This window comes from Mobula hypostoma, chromosome 3 (assembly GCF_963921235.1).
Source record: "Mobula hypostoma chromosome 3, sMobHyp1.1, whole genome shotgun sequence".
In the NCBI taxonomy this organism is placed as follows: Eukaryota; Metazoa; Chordata; class Chondrichthyes; order Myliobatiformes; family Myliobatidae; genus Mobula; species Mobula hypostoma.
The window spans coordinates 67,648,409-67,662,659 of NC_086099.1; positions in this window are offsets into that span (position 1 = coordinate 67,648,409).

Sequence of the window (14,251 nt, forward strand, 5' to 3'; positions counted from 1 at the left end):
TAACACCTAAGTGGTGGTGGAACATAGGCTCTTACACTAAAGCACATGAATCCAATCATTACTTTTTCTGGTAAGACTGAACCCTGAAATTTTAACATAACAGATGTGCGATCAACCTTTTCTCCAATCTTCACTGCTTTCAATTTTTTTTTATCTCAGTCACCGACCCTCCTTTAATATTTTTCTTTAGTACCTCTAAGCTTGCTCCAATCCCATTATCACCCCTTTAACACTGTTTTCCCCTAACACTCTCCTCTATAACCTCTCTTTTGCGAATATTTAATACCTTCATTGCTTTGTCCCTCTGCTCTGAATTTTTACAAACACCCAACAGTGCTCCACCATGCAGAATTTTTGCCATACTTTTGTCTCCTATTACCTTCTTCAGATTGTTAGTCAGTGCTATTGGACTCAATGCATTTACTTCACTTGCTTGCTCAAAACTCCTCTCTGTCCCTTCCTTCAAGTCAATCGTTGTTCTCTATCATCATTATCATTTCCTCAATTATTTCCATCTTTTCTACCTGTTTGTACTTTCTTACACTCCTCATAGTCCCTTACATCCTCCTTTTCCATTCCACCACAACTATCTGCCATCCTGACCCAGTCACAGTTCAGATTATGCCAAACCACCACGTCTGTCGGAAACTCGTCCACTCACCCGACAACCTTCTCATCCTAGTCAGCTCCTCATAGAATGTGGATTCTACCCCTTGGACATTCTTAAGATGGGCTGCCAATTAGCAGGAAAAACAGCCCCTCTATCAATGTGAATCCAATCACCATGGTAATTCTAGTTATAAAACATCAGGAAAATGACTTTAAAACTTTAAGCAAATTTAAAGGCCCAAGAGACCAGCTGGTGACAAGTAGGGTGGTATGAAAGCAGGAGGTTGTCAAGTTTATACCCCTTCCCAGAATCAGTAGTCAGCAGAAGTACAAAGCATCATATTTTTAACAAATGCAAACAACAATTCCAGCCTTTATTTATAAGCGATGACTTGTAAATATAAGATTTTTTTAAATGGATCTAATTAACTAGTGTTTACCAAATATCCCACCTTTACTCCAGGACAGATGACCTGAAATTGGAACCATCAGAAAGTAGGAACTGCCTCTGAAAGCAGTTATAAACATGCTAGTGAGATTACTAGCATGCCAAAGATCAGTTTCAGGCCTTCTGGATCAGAATGTGCATTATAAGACCATAAGATAAAGGAGCAGGATTAAGCCATTTGGTCCATTGAGTCTGCTCCACCATTTCAACATGGCTGATCCATTTTCCCTTTCAGCCCCAAGCTCCTGCTTTCTCCCCGTAACCCTTCATAACCTAAGTAAACAAGAATCTATCAACCTCTGTCTTAAATATACCCAATGGCATGGCACCTACAGCTGCCTGTGGCAATGAATTCCACAGATTCACCCCTCTCTGGCTAAAGAAATTCCTCATCTCCATTCTAAATGGACGTCCCACTATTCTGAGGCTATGACCTCTGGTCTTAGACTCTACCCTCATAGGAAACATCCTCTCCACATCCACTCTGTTGGGGCCTTTCAACATTTGATAGGTTTCACTGAAGTCACCTCTCATTCTCCTGAAATCCAGTGAATGCAGGCCCTGAGCCATCAAACACTCCCCATATGACAAGTTTTTCAAAACCAGAATCAGTTTTGAGAACTTCCTTTGAACCATCTTCAATGTCAGCATGTCCTTTCTTAGATAAGGGGCCAAAAACTGCTCGCAATACTCCAAGTGAGGCCTCATCAGTGCTTTATAAAGCATCAACATTACATCCTTGCTTTTATATTCTAGCCCTCTTGAAATGAATGCTAACATCACATTTGCCTTTCTCACCACCAACTCAACCTGCAAATTAACCTTTAGGGAATCCTGTACAAGGACTTCCAAGTCCCTTTGCACCTCAGATTTTTGTATTTTCTCTCCATTTAAGGAATAGTCTACCCTTTTATTTCTTCTACCAAAGTGCATGACCATACACTCCCCAACACTATTGCATCTGCACTTCTTTGCCCATTCTCCTCATCTGGCTAGGTCCTTCTGTAGCCTCTATACTTCCTCAAAACTACCTGCTGTTCCACCTGTCTCTGTATCATCTGCAAACTTTGCCATAAAGTCATTAATTCTATCATCCAGATAATTGATGTATAACGTAAAAAGAAGCAATCCCAATACCAACCCCTGTGGAACACCACTAGTTATTGGCAGCCAACCAGAAAAGGCTCCTTTTATTCCTCCTGTAAGTCAGCCACAGCTTTATCCGTGTTGGACTATTTCCTGTAATGCCATGTTAACTTGTTAAGCAGGCTCATATGTCCCACCTTGAAAAAGGCCTTCTGAAAATCCAAGTACACAACATGAACCGATCCTCCTTTTTCTATCCTGCTTGTTATCTCTTCAAAGAATTCCAACAGATTTGTCAGGCAAGATTTTCTCTGAAGGAAACTATGCTGACTACAGCCTATTTTATCATGTGCCTCCGAGTACTCAAAAACCACATCCTTATCAATCGACTCCAACATCTTCTCAACCACTGAGGTCAGTGGTTGAGAATGCCTCCACAACCTTTTCATCCACCTCTTTCAGAACACTGGGCTGTATAACATCTGGTCCAAGAGACTTACCTACCTTCAGACCTTTCAGTTTCCCAAGAACCTTCTCCCTAATAATGGCAACTTCACATACTTCATGACCCCTGACACTCAGAGAGAATGTGGATAGTGCACTCAAATTCACTACTAATCAGCGTTATTGCATGATAATCAAAGAGAAGCACATTACAAGTTGATATGGGGTTATTGTGCAAAAATAATTTTCAACGTTCCTAAATTGAAGGATACACCACAAATATGTTTGTTTGCTCAGAGTAATATAGCCATAAGAAATGAAGTTATTTTAACTACTCAGTGAATTCTATTTGGGGTATGCAAAATATATTACTGTATGGTTTTTCACTATTATGGATCTGTCTCAACCTTTGCATGGAAATTCCATGATCTAAATTTAATTTGTATGTAATTTTAAAATCATAATTTAAAAGGCATCCATTAGTCTTGCAAGACCATGGATCTGCGCCTGGAAAGTCTTCACTCTCCAGGGCGCAGGCCTGGGCAAGGTCGTATGGAAGATCAGCAGTTGCCCATGCTGCAAGTCTCCCCTCTCCACGACACCAATGTTGTCCAAGGGAAGGGCATTGGGACTCATACAACTTGGCACCAGTGTCGTCGCAGAGCAATGGGTGATTAAGTGCCTTGCTCAAGGACACAACACATTCCCTCGGCTGGGGCTCGAACTCACGACCTTCAGTTCGCTAGTCCAATGCCTTAACCACTTGGCCACGTGCCCACACAAAATCATAATTTATCTTATGCTATTTATCATGTATTTGATTATTTTTATTGTTTTCCAGAATAGGGCAGGTCTAGGTCTTTGGAATTGAAGTAACATAAAATAAAAATTAAATGTTTTTCCTTTTAGAAGGCTGATATGCATTTATAGGAACTTATGATAACTTGCAAGATTGCATAAGCAACCAGTGGTGATGTTTTGCACACAGCACACAAAACTACTAGTTATTCTAGTAGATGTACTTCTTCTTCTGAACTGTGATCACTGCCGTCTGCAACCTGTAATTTCCCTTTTAAAGATTTATTTCTGAACAGATAAATGACAGGGCATTTTGTGATCTCCTGGGATTCAGTGAACAAGACTCTCGAGAATGCAGATACGACCAGGGCAGCAGTCACTGGACATGCACACTTCATCATGGCCTGATGGTAGAAGACAAACCCATGGTCAGCTCCATTACTCTGTGCCGATAAAAGCGTCGATCAAGATTAAAATCATTGAGGATGAGAGCAGAAAATGAACAAGTGTTCAGGGCCGTCTGCCTGCATTTGAATGGTCTCCCTCTCTTCTCGCTAGTACCGTTGGGTGGGAGGTGTTGAAGTCTTGGGTCCTACACCACCAGGTCCAGGAGCAGTTGTTGCCCTCCAGCCATCGGGCTCCTGGACAGGCTTCTCTCACCTCGGCACTGAATGGGCTCTGCTGCTGTTGACTCACTTTCAGGGGCTCTGCAGTTCATGTTCCATGCATTTCTGGTTACTTTTTTTCTACTATTTGCATGATTTGAACCAGAGTTCAGCTCACTGCTCCGCTAGGTTTACTTGGTTCAGCGCTGAACTGACTCTGCAGCTGTGGCTGCAATGATCGGCATTCACCTCAGAGCTGAACTGGCTCCATGGCTACGGCCTGCAGCCGTTGGGTTCCTGGACCCGCTTCCCTTGCCTCAGAACTGAACTGTCTCCATGGCTATGGACTCATTCTCTGGGAGTCTGTGGTTTATGTTCTGTGTGTTACTTATTTACTTTTTATGTTTGCATAATTTATTCTTTTCTTTTTGCTCATTGGGTGGTTGGCAGTCTCTGTTGTGTGGGTTTTTTTTAATGGCTTCTGTTGTGTTTCTTTGTTTTCTGGCTGACTGCAAGAAAATGAATCTCAAGGTTGTATGCAGTATACATAATTTGATCATGTATTTTCAAACTTGAACTTTAAATGGCTTTTATTAATATTCTTACAATTGTTATTTTTTTTAAAAAGAGGTAGATTTGTTATACTTAGCTATTGTACATCTTGGCCTTCCATTGAAAGCTGTCTCTGCAAATTTCTCCATCTTGCTGACTTTTCACCAGTAATTAAATTTTGTCAAAAATATTTTACTTCTGTAATCCATTTTTCTGTTAAAGTTAACCATCTAATTCACTTTTCTGAAGTCCATGGGTTATGAAGAAGATCAAAATATTGGAACATTTTCTGTGTATGTATTTTTATTTAGGTTTTTGTTAGTACTGTCATAATGGGGGGTGTTGAGAGGGGACCCAAATGCACAACACAGACACTGAAGTACAAGGAACAGGACTAGGTTATGACAGGAAAGCAAGGGAAGTGGGGAAGATATGACGCTGGACAAGGCACAGGCCCTGGACGAGACTAGGACACAGGGCCTGGGCTAGGACTAGGCTAGGAAAGCGGGACCTGGACAACGAACAAGGAACTTGGAACCTGGACAAGGACTCTGAGCCAGAGACTGGACAGGAACCCGGAATCTGGGTCTTGACTCGGGCTTAGACCCCAGATCCAGGCGAGGCCATTACATGGCTACAGGACTGGATGTGGTACTTGGACGTGGCTTGGACTAGACGAGGTACTTGGACGTGGCTTGGACTAGACGAGATACTCCTGGGATGGGCAAGGCACAAGGACAGGACGAGACCCCAAAGCCTTGACTTGGTCTTGGGAGACAGGAACGCAGAACACAGAGCCTTGGTCTTGGGAGACAGGAACGCAGAACACAGAGCCAGGACCCCTCCTTGAGAACAGGACATGGGGCCAGGACTCATACACAGGAACACAGAGAGACAGTTCCCAACACAAGGTAGCAGCAATCGGCCAGACCTACCTAGTGAAGGCGTGGACACAGAGACAGTTCCAAACAACAATAGACAGTTCCTTATCCAGACACAGCAAGGCTCCAGTCTTGCTCCAGCGGTAGAACTTGACAGTGATACAGGCGAGGACGCAGGTGAGGTTGCAGACACAGGTTGCAGGTCAAGGCTGCAGAAGGAAGGGGAAGGGAAGGAAACAGTCCAGTCTAACAGCAAAGACAGCCTGGCTTACCCAACAGAGGCAAGGACAGGAAGGGACAGATCCAACTGCACTGTAACGGGAAAGACAGCCTGACTTACCCCCCCCACTGAGGCAAGGATGGGATACTGACAAGACGAACCAGCTACCACACCCGAACCCAGGGCCACTTATATTCCCAGCCCCAAGACGAGCATCAGGTGCCTATGTTTAACCCCAACTGAAACAAGGGACAGCCGGAAGACCACAGACTGGACCGTGAACCGGAACGCAGACTTCACGGACCGGACCATGACAAGTACATGATTGGTTGTTAGTTTGGATGTTATATGTTATGATTAACTTACTTGTATGTATATATATATATATATACTTGTTGTAATGGCTCCTTCAGTTTGTATTTTAATGATTAAAACTTTATAATCTTTTCTATTCCACCTTAGAGTAAAAATGATATGAAACCCATTTGCGAAATGAGTAGTTTTATTTAGCATTTTGTGATATGTTAGAGTCTAAGGGAAGGATTTTGGTTATTTATGTTAGTCAATGAGTTTTTGTTCTTTTATTGAGCAAATCATCATCATTCCTTGATGTAATAGTGGTGAGAAAACAAGTACATTTTAGTTTTGAAGTACAAGGCTAGGGAGCATAGATTTCAAGTGAGGGGGAAAGGTTTAAAAGTGATCTGAAGGACAGTGCAAAGGGTGGTGAGTGTATGGAACAAGGTGCCAGAAGAAGTGGTTGAAGCAGGTACAATATTATCACTTTAGAACCACTTGGAGGGGCAGGAATTAGAGGAGGGGTTCCCAACCTGGGGTCCATGGACACCTTGATTAAAGGTATTGGTCCATGGCATAAAAAACATAGGGTATCCCTGGCTTAGAGGGATATGGTCCAAACACAGGAAATTGGGACCAGCTGGGTGGGCACCATGGTCAACATGGACTCATTGGGCAGAAGGGCCTATATCCACGTTGTATTGCTCTTGACTCTTGACACATAAGCTCAGATACGTGTGATGCTAGGGATACACCTTAATGCCATTCATCATTTCAACATCTGATTCTCTGAAAACAGTTCTAGTCTTTCTTTATGTTTATTCAGCAAATGCCACCTCAAACAAAGGAAATAGAAATAATTATTACCTTTTTTATTATTGGCTGTAAAAGATATATTTTGATCAAAACAGTTGCAAGATGTTCAGAAATATTTTTTTCTTGTGCATTTAACAGAATGGAATTCTGTGATACAGAAGTGTGATACAGAAAAATAAAAACAGTTAATACATAGTAAAGATACTCAAGATTGTTTTACTACCCTGCTTTATTTTCGTAGCTATCAATCTCAATGAATTTTCCCTTCAAATCTTCTCCTCGATCTATCAGTGAGCTGACACAGGTTCTTTTATGAAAAAGCACTATTAAAACAATGACAACATTACACCAGGGTACATTTTAAAATTCAAAGTTCAAAGTGAATGTATTATCAATGTACATACATGTCTCCATATACAACCCTGAGATTCCTTTTCTTGTTGGCAATCACTGCAAGTACAAGAAACACAACAGAATCAATGAAAGACCACACCCAACAGGGTGAACAGCAACCGACGTGCAAAAAAATGAACTCTGCAAATACAAAAAAAAGAAAAAACATAATAAATACATAATAAATATCGAGAACATGACTTGAAAGTAAGTCCAGTTCAGTGAGGGGATGAGTGAAGTTATCCCGTCTAGATCAAGACCCTGATTGTTGATGAGTATCAACTGTTCTAGAACCTGGTGGTGTGGTTCCTGAGGCTCCTGTACATTCTTTCTGATGGCAGCTTTGAGAAGAGAGGATGGCATGGATTGTGGGGCTCCTTGATGATGGATGCCGCTTTCCTATGACTGTGCTCCATGTAGATGTGCTCAATGATGGTGAGGGATTTACCCATGATGGACTGGGCCATATCCACAACCTTTGGTGTTTGCATACCAGGCTGTGATGCAGCCAGTCAATATACTCTCTACCATACATCTATAAAAGTTTGTCAAAATTTTAGATGACTTGCCGAATCTACATACACTTCTAAGAAAGTAGAGACATTGCTGTGTGTTTTTCATAATGGCATTTACATGCTGGACCCAGGACAGATCCTCTGAAATAAAAAATAAACAAGAAATTTAAAGCTGCTGACCCCCTCCACTTCTGATCCCTCATGTGGACAGGTTCGTGGACCTCAGGTTTCCTCCTCCTAAAGTCAATAATCAGCTCCTTGGTCTTGCTGACTTGGAGTGAGAGATTTTAATATCCCTCCTACATGCAGATCACCACCCTTGATTCAGCCAACAACAATGGTGTCATCCACAAACTTAAGTAAAGCATTGGAGATGTACTTATCCTCACAGTCATTAGTATAAAGCCAGTAGTGCAGGAGGCTGAGCACAGAGCCTTGTAGTGCACCTGTGGTGAGGGAGATTGTGGAGGAGATGTTGTTGCCAATCCGAACTGCCTGAGGTCTGCAAATGAGGAAATCAAGGATCCAATTGCACAAGGAGATATTGAAGCCTAGTCTTGGAGCTTATTGATTAGTTTTGTGGGGATAATGGTATTGAATGCTGAGCTGGAGTCAATGAAGAGCATCCTGATGTAGGCATCTCTGCTGTCCAAATGCTCCAAGGTTGAGTGAAGATCCAATGAAATAGCATCTGTTGTTGACATGTTGTGACAGTAGGCAATTTGGAGTGGACATTGCTTGGTTTCACTTTGTAGGAGGTAATAGCATCCAAGCCTTGCCACAGCTGTTGAACATCCTTCAGTGATTCAAGTTTGGTTCGGAATTGTCACTTTGCACATGAGATGGCTTTTCGAAAATCGTACTTGGACCTCTTGTAGTTAACTTGCTCGCCAGACCTGAATGAAACTGATCTGGCCCTCAGCAGATTGTGGATCTCATGGTTTATCCAAAGCTTCTGGTTAGGGAAGACTGAATGATTTTGTGGGGACATACTTGCCTACAACTATTTTTATAAAGTCTGTGCAACTGGGGTGTATTTGTTCAGACCCTATGATGAGTCCTTGAACAGAGTCCAGTCAACTGACATGAAGCAATCCCATAGCCTCTCCTCAGCCTCCCAACACCAACTTCGTTGTCCTTTTCTCTGAAGACTTGCTCTTTAATCTCTGCTTGTATGCTGGCAGGAGGACAGCTATGTGATCAGATTTCCTAAAATGCGGTCTAGGCATGGAATGGTAGGTATGTAATTGTAGTGCAAGAGTGATCAAGTGTGTTGGGATCCCTGGTGCTGCAGGTGATATGTTGATGATAATTGAGCAATGCTTTCTTCAAACAAGTCTGATTGAAGTCCCCAACAATTATTTGAAAAGCATCAGGGTAGGATGTTTCTTGAAAACAGCCATTGTAGTGTGCAAATAACTTTTGCAGTGTCATGTTTAGAGTGAAAGCAGCTCTTTTATGCCATATCTTTTAGTTCAAAGCAACTTCTCAAGTTGCTGATTATTCTTGCTTTTAAATAAAAACTTTGATTTATCTCTCTGATGTTCCTAAAAGCACAAATGCATTTTCAAATCCCGAGAGACTAGAGGTAGCATTATATCTTCTTTTTCTGATTTGTTTCACTGGTAAATCTATTGCTAAAAGAGCAATATGTTACCACTGTGCTCAAGTTATAACAGAAATGTGCCAGAGGCTAGTTTTCCTCAGCATCACACAAATCTTTTATCAGTGTCAGAGACACTGCTTGAGATTTCCCCATGACATTATTAATGTCATGTACATTTTTCATGACATCATCAATACACTGATATGGCCCATATTGAAGATTCACCAAATAAAATAATAAAATCAAATGCCTATATCCACCCTAAGATAAATACTTAATGGGTACATACAGTACATGCCAATTCTCACAAATATGGCTTCTTGTACATGTTAGCAATAGAGGACCCATAGACCATAAGACATAGGAGCAGAAGTAGGCCATTCAGCCCATTGAGCCTGCTCCGCCATTCAATCATGGGCTGATCCAATTCTTCCAGTTATCCCCACTCCCCTGTCTTCTCCCCATACCCTTTGAGGCCCTGGCTAATCAAGAACTTATCTATCTCTGCCTTAAATGCACCCAATGACTTGGCCTCCATAGCTGCTCGTGGCAACAAATTCCACAGAATTACCACCCTCTGACTAAAGTAATTTCTCTGCATTTCTGTTCTAAGTGGACGTCCTTCAATCCTAAAATCGTACCCTCTTGTCCTAGACTCCCCTACCATGGAAAATAACTTTGCCATATCTAATTTGTTCAGGCCTTTTAACATTTGGAATGTTATTGTGAGATCCCCCCTCATTCTCCTGAACTCCAGGGAATACAGCCCAAGAGCTGCCGGACGTTCCTCATACAGTAACCCTTTCATTTCTGGAATCATTCTCGTGAATCTTCTCTGAGCCCTCTCCAATGTCAGTATATTCTTTCTAAACTAAAGAGCCCAAAACTTCACACAATACTCCAAGTGTGATCTCACGAGTGCCTTATTGAGCCTCAACATCACATCCCTGCTCTTATATCCTATACCTCTAGAAATGAATGAATGCCAACATTGCATTTGCCTTCTTCACCACCGACTCAACCTGGAGGTTAACCTTTAGGGTATCTTGCACAAAGACTCCCAAGTCCCTTTGCATCTCTGCATTCTGAATTCTCTCCTCATCTAAATAATAGTCTGCCTGTTTATTTCTTCCACCAAAGTACATGACCATACACTTTCCAACATTGTATTTCATTTGCCACTTCTTTGCCCATTCCCCTAAACTATCTAAGTCTCTCTGCAGGCTTTCTGTTTCTTCAACACTACCCACTCCTCCACCTATCTTTGTGTCAATGGCAAATTTAGCCACAAATCCATTAATCCCATAGTCCAAATCATTGACATACATCACAAAAAGCAGTTGTCCCAACACCGACCCCTGTGGAACTCCACTGGTAACCGGCAGCCAGCCAGAATAGGATCCCTTTATTCCCACTCTCTGTTTTCTGCCGATCACCCATGCTAGTAACTTCCCTGTGATTCCATGGGCTCTTATCTTGCTAAGCAGCCTCATGTGCGGCACCTTGTCAAAGGCCTTCTGAAAATTCAAGTACACCACATCTACTGCATCTCCTTTGTCGACCTTGCTTGTAATTTCCTCAAAACGTTACAGTAGGTTAGTCAGGCAGGATTTTCCTTTTAGGAAAACATGCTGGCTTTCGCCTATCTTGTCATGTGCCTCCAGGTATTCCATAATCTCATCCTAACAATCGATTCCAACAACTTCCCAACCACTGATGTCAGGCTAACAGGTCTATAGTTTCCTTTCTGCTGCCTCCCACCCTTCTTAAATAGTTGAGTAACATTTGCAATTTTCCGGTCATCCAGTACAATGCCAGAATCTATCGATTCTTGAAAGATCAATGTTAATACCTCCGCAATCTCTCCAGCTACTTCCTTCAGAGCCCGAGGGTGCAATCCATCAGGTCCAGGAGATTTATCCACCCTGAGACCATTAAGCTTCCTGAGCACCTTCACAGTCGTAATTTTCACTGCACATACTTCATTTCCCTGACACTCTTGAATGTCTGGTATACTGCAGGTGTCTTCCACTGTGAAGACTGATGCAAAATACGCATTCAGTTCCTCTGCCATCTCTGAGTCTCTCATTACAATATCTCCAGCATCATTTTCTATTGGTCCTATATCTACCCTCAACTCTCTTTTACCCTTTATATACTTAAAAAAAACTTTTAGTATCTTCTTTGATATTAGTCACCAGCTTTCTTTCATAATTCACCTTTTCCTTCCTAATGACCTTCTTAGTTTCCTTCTGCAAGTTTTTAAAAGCTTCCCAATCCTCTATCTTCCCACTAACTTTGACTTTCTTGTATAGCTGGGCAATAGAGAGGCTTCTTTTTTTCCTATCACAATCACGCCAGCTGTAGAATAAGGAATGATTAATAACATTTCAAATGCACTTGGACAGGTACAGGGATGGGAAAGGTTTTGCAGGATATGGGCCAAAAGCAGGCAAATGGAACAAGCTTCAATGGGAATCTTAATCAGCACAAAACATTTGGGCCAAAGGGCCTGTTTCTGTGCTATATAACTCTGATTTTATGACTCTAGGGGAACGTGGCAGCTCCAGATGAACCTCCTATATCTTCAAAAAAAAACCCCACTGACTAAGCAAGGTGACCATGTGGAAACAGAACAGCCCTTAACAGTAGGAGAGGAGTATTTCATTACATTACAGAAATGACTACATTCATGAAGAACTTCAACGGCAACATTAGAAATGGTTTAAGTTGCAAAAAGCCCTATACAAATGCAAAATTTTCACAACTGCAAATTCAGTTACAGCGGAAGGAAATGCAAATTAGCTCATATTTATTTTAATAGTTCTCTTCTGTATATGCATTCCACTTTGTCTTTACACTTACAGTCACTTGGTGTTTTTCCCAGAAGCTATTTTACCTAAGCAGGACAAGCACCTGGCAAGCCGCTCTTTATACTGCAACTAAAAGCTGATTGTTTATATATTAATCACATCAATGGACAGATGCTGAGACATTGTCATAAATGCAATAGACATTAAGATCTTGTTTTTTTATTAGTTCAGGCAGCATACCGTCTGGTGTCAATGACAGCTGAGTTGCAATCTGGTTCAGATGAATCCTCTTATCTTTTTGAGAATTTGATATTCTAGATCCAAGGCTGAAGAAGAACCCATAGTGAGGTCCTTATGACTCTTGTCATTCTTTCACTTTCTATCATACAAGCAATTAAAAGTACAATTCCAAATTACGTAGCTATCCCCAAATCAGAGAGATGCAGTTTACATTCAGGAATACTGAAAAAAAATACAGGGCAGCATTAATAAACTTGCAGACTGCTGATGTGATTGTCAAATCATTTTCAAGAACTGGCCATTGACTGCAAAAGACCACAAAAGATTAAGTGGTCTTTCTGGCACAGACTTCCATATTTCTGATAGATGCATCAGACATCACAATGGCTTCAAGCAGGCTGCTTCATTAATATTATTCTTACATAGTAATTCCATGTAACCTTTTAAACATTTTCCAGATAGGGACATATGAACATGAATGAGGTAAAAACTGAAATAACATGTTGTTAAATCTATTAAAGTACTTTCATAGTATTAGGGAATAAACTTCGTGTGCGAAAACATCTGCAGGATGAAATATGCCTTTTTGAAGAATTAATCCATGTAAAGAATGCTGATAAATGTTGGTTTGTACCTGTGTTCTCAATGAACAGCTTGCTTAATTTAATACATCAGGCACTGGCTGGTCTACTTCAAATATAGTCCTACATTGAGCCAAATGGTTGAAATATGTTTGCCAGCTTTTTTCCTCTAGGGGCTATGGCTGTTGTGTGTGCTGTTTGTCAATTTCCCATTGATGATGCTGAGTTCTCAACAGAGTTTGGAAGCTCGATCTACCAGCAGATTCTGCAACTACTGAAGACTACATGTGTACCAGTCTATTTGTATACCACTGAGGAGGCATATATTAGTATGCAGAGCGAGTGCTACAATGGCCTGTCAAGTACACTTTATCATACACTCTGGCATCCATCCACAATAGGATGTGCCACTGTAGTTGTATAAATGTGCCAGCTGCTTGACAATTGCTCAAAAAAATTAGTGATTCACTCATTAGTATTCAATCTAAGTTGCTTTACTATCATTCCCTTAAACTTTTTAATAATACTTTACAATGCAATTATATTTTTAAATGCTAAACTATAATGTAAAATGCAGTAAAAATGTCTTTACTCACCATGACATGAAGCGCCAAACTTTCATAGAAAATCTTGTTGCTAATCAGCCTCAACTTCACTACCTTGTAAAACTGTATTTTTTCATTTAGTTTGCATGCCAAACTTAAATCAACTTGAAATAACTTTATGAAATTACTTCATACTCTGAAACTTTTGCCTGTTAAATGAGAATTCTGGATGCACAAATACCAAATAAACAAGTTTATTGTATCAACTGCATGGTGTATTGGCAAAACCTAAAATAGATTATGGGATAAAAGTTAAATGCACTCCAATAAACAGGATTAAAAATTGGAATTTTGTTCAGTAGCAATAAATTGAGTTAATAAAGGAAATCAGTTCATAAAACATGGCCTGATGCTGAAGAATATGGATGAGGCATCAGTATTGTGGTTAAGGGAAACATTAGCTAGGACAATTCCTTATAATTCTCCTGGGTAAACTGTAAAGTGAAGCTCAAAATTCAAACAGGGTATTTTTCATTTATTGTAACTACTGTGTATGATTGCTAATCTGAAAACTTTTGTCAGGATGGCAAAAATTATGGCTGCTCTAAAACACCTTGAGTATCTACACCTACATTTATTATGATCATATGGTGGGCTCAGTCAAGAAGAGGCAAATTGACCGATTGCTAATATACCAGTGTAACAAAGGTCCCCTTTTTCATGAGATCCTTTGCACTCAAGCACCTTTGCTCTGTCCACTAGAACAGCCGAGATCTCCCACTGTCCAACCATTTTAATTCCA